The following is a 3,342-nucleotide window of genomic DNA, read 5'->3' as shown; positions in this document are numbered from 1 at the left end:
ATTATATGAGTTGCCTTCTACCTTAAGCACCAAAGAGAAAGGTGTGTACCTTATTCCGTCCCAAGGTTGGCACGTGGTTAGGCCGAGAACACGAGAGACCGCCCTTGGTTTTCTCAACAGAAAGAAAAAGTAGGCCCCTTGATAGTCTTCCTCATCAATCAACAATTAAAAAGGTCGATGGCATGCATCCCCTAATACGCCTCTATTATTGGCCTCTCAATTCACTGGACACTGACAATTACTGTTTTCAGTTTCCAACTCCCCACTCCCAGAGCTATCGTCGATGGACGATGTGGCGCCGTCGGCCATGGACTGGTCGTTGCTGCCCCTTGATGCGCTATCCTTGATCTTTGTCAGGCTCGGCGCCGTCGACATCCTCATGGGCGCCGGCCTCGTGTGTCACTCCTGGCTCGTGGCGGCGAAGTTGCCGGAGGTGTGGCGATCTGTCGACATGGACAAACACGAGGTTGTGCTCCGAAAGGGCGATGCTGTCCTGCGTCAGATGGCGAAGGCAGCCGTCGACCGTTCTGACGGACAGCTCAGGGAGTTTGCAGGGAGGTTGTTTGTCACCGATGAGCTCATCAAGTATATCGTGGAAAGGTATTATTCTTCCATTACTACTTGATTTATTATGCTCAAAATTTTGTTAACTTATTAAAGATGTGTCAGCAAAAAATTTCACTTAGGTAATTAATATCTTTTGCTTAACCCAACAAAAAATTGGATTGTTTTTTCATAAATTAGATTCAGTTTTTTTAGCAAGAACAGTAGGGAGTCCCTACTGTAACTCTCGTTCATTAATATTTGTGGGACATGTACAAATGGCTATACATTAGGTATAGAATGTTACAAATGGTTCACAAATAGTCTTCTTGGACATTGCATCATTTCCTTTAAGCTAGCTTGGCCTTCTTGATGATTGTATCAAAGTGAGATTTGAAGCATCATATGTATTTTTCCAATATTTTGATCTTGTTGTCAAAATAAATACTACTCATGTGCTTCCAAATACTCCAATAGCCAGCAAAGAGGAATTCTTCGAAACAGTGAATTGAGTATCTCCCTTTCCCTTCCATTAGTATCTCTACAATATCATAGTTAGTGTTCCATTCAAAACCTAGAGCAAGCCAAAAACATTGGCTGAAATCACAATTGAAGAAGAGATAAGGTGCTCATTAGGCTCATCATCACACAAAACACAATTATTGGTTTCAATGTGGAAGTTATTTCTTATCAAAATATCTATGGTATTTAACCTGTCCTATAATAGTAGCCAAAAGAAAAATTCCCATTTAGGAAGACTGCATGATTTCCATATCCATTGGAAAGGCTTTGGAGCATTAGGTAGATTTCCAATAAGTTCCAGATATATTATATTGTTGGAATATTTATTGCTATGCAAATAGAACTGCCAAGTGTCTTTGCTATTGTTGCTAATCATTCCATTTAAAAGATTCCACATTATTGTGTTCTGTTGGACAACAATGGATGAGATTGGTAGGTGAAGCATATCATAGAAGTCATCAACAACATAGTTGTATGCAATGGCACATGATGTCTATGTCTTTGGCATATGAGAACAACTATGGGAATCTTTCCTGAAGAGTCTCATCCTTCCACTTACCAATCCAGAGTTTGACTGTGTTTCTAGAAGTAGGTTTACACATGCTCGTGTTTTTGAAATCCTCTAATATAGAACTACGGTCTCTCCACCAAAAATATCTAACTCTAGTGGGATAGCTAGGCACCTCACCATCATTATGATGTGTATTCCAAATCAAACTCAACCCAAGGTATACCATGCTGGTTGAAAAACTTGTATAAGAATTTGGTGAGCAGAGCTCTGTTTTGTGTTCCGAGATCAAGAACACACAGGCCACCAACCTTTTTGGGAGGACATATACTTTCCCATTTTACCAGACAATTTCCATGCTTACTAATTCCTTCTCCATACCAAATAAAACTTTTGCCAACTTTTTGAAAGTGGTATATAGAATTGTTAAAGTTACTCTAATGCAACACATGACAAAGATGGGGAGGGAAGGAATCACTGCTTTTAGATGTACAAACATACCAGAGTATGATATCTTTGAAGCAATCCCGGATAGTACTTTCTCAAGTCTAGATATGATACACATAAGATCATCCACTTTAGGCCTAGTAGAACCCATAGGGAGTTGAAGACAGATGAAAGGCATAACTTCTTTCTTACAACCAAGAATGTTAGCACAAACATATCTCTTTCATGAGATATATTAATTGGGACCAATGAGGACTTGTTGTAGTTGACTTTTAAACCAGTAAATTCTAGGAAAATCTTTAGAACATTCATTAGATGTGATAGTTAAGATGGGGGAAACTAAGATAACAATTTTAGAATTGTATGAGGTAGGAGACACTAAGTATGGTAATAAGGGAAGGAACTACCTATTCCGACCAAGGAGAATATACCATTCTACAAGTTGATTCAAAAATTGCGGAAGCTTGGTTTGACCAAGCCGTTGAGTATTGAAAACAATGCTATAACGCTTACTACGAAGGACCTTGAATTTGAATAATACTACACTCCTTCCTTTTCATTGAATGGGTGGTTTGGTTACTGATCCATTAATCAAATAATTAGGTCATAAGATTGAGTTAGATATTTCCTTATATCCATTTGTTATACCCTCTATTTTATATGGTATTTCATAGAATAAACCAGACATGACTTAGAATAGAAGTAATAAAGTGAATAAAAAGAGGGGGGGGGGGCTAAATATTGCTAATATAGCAGGACCATAAATTCCACTTCACACCATCATCCCCACATTAAGTCATATGAAAATATTGCCCTAGTGTTTGTAGGTCACCCTCACTAACTACCCTTCGGCTTGTATCATGCTTCGGGGTCTTCAGCAAACAACTCGCCAATGTTATAAAAGAGTCACCTCTGCTAGAGCTGCATTCCCTTGAACTTGAAAACATTGACCTCACTGTGAGAAAATTGACCGCTGTCCTTGAGAGCTGCCCTGTCCTGGAAGTTCTTGGCTTGTAGTATTGTTTCTTGATTGGCTCCAATGATGAGCATGCCTTGTGGGAGGAATTCACCAGGATCAAGATCACGACGCTCAAGTGGGATGACGAGTGCCGCGACTAGTAATATTATGAGAGCCCCGACAATGACCATGCTCTTGACTCTGAAGATGAGAGGACATATTATTCGGTGTGACATGAGAATATTGTGATCTTTATGATTGGTATACCTTATTCAGCATGGATCCTTATGTTTGTGATAGTGATTCGTGAATTTATGTGGGGCTTACTTTACCAATTCTGGCTTGTACTCCCCTTTCAATTTTT

At 39.4% G+C, this 3,342-nt stretch overlaps 1 pseudogene; it reads left to right on the top strand.

Annotated features, from left to right (window-relative positions):
- The first annotated feature begins 201 nt into the window (after positions 1-201).
- Positions 202-3,139, top strand: LOC123115156 (putative F-box/LRR-repeat protein 23; annotated as a pseudogene).
- The last annotated feature ends 203 nt before the right edge of the window (positions 3,140-3,342 follow it).

The sequence above is a fragment of the Triticum aestivum genome, chromosome 5B (genome assembly GCF_018294505.1).
Source record: "Triticum aestivum cultivar Chinese Spring chromosome 5B, IWGSC CS RefSeq v2.1, whole genome shotgun sequence".
Taxonomy (NCBI): domain Eukaryota; kingdom Viridiplantae; phylum Streptophyta; class Magnoliopsida; order Poales; family Poaceae; genus Triticum; species Triticum aestivum.
Note: the sequence above shows the minus strand (reverse complement) of the source record. Positions and strands in the feature narration are given on the sequence as shown.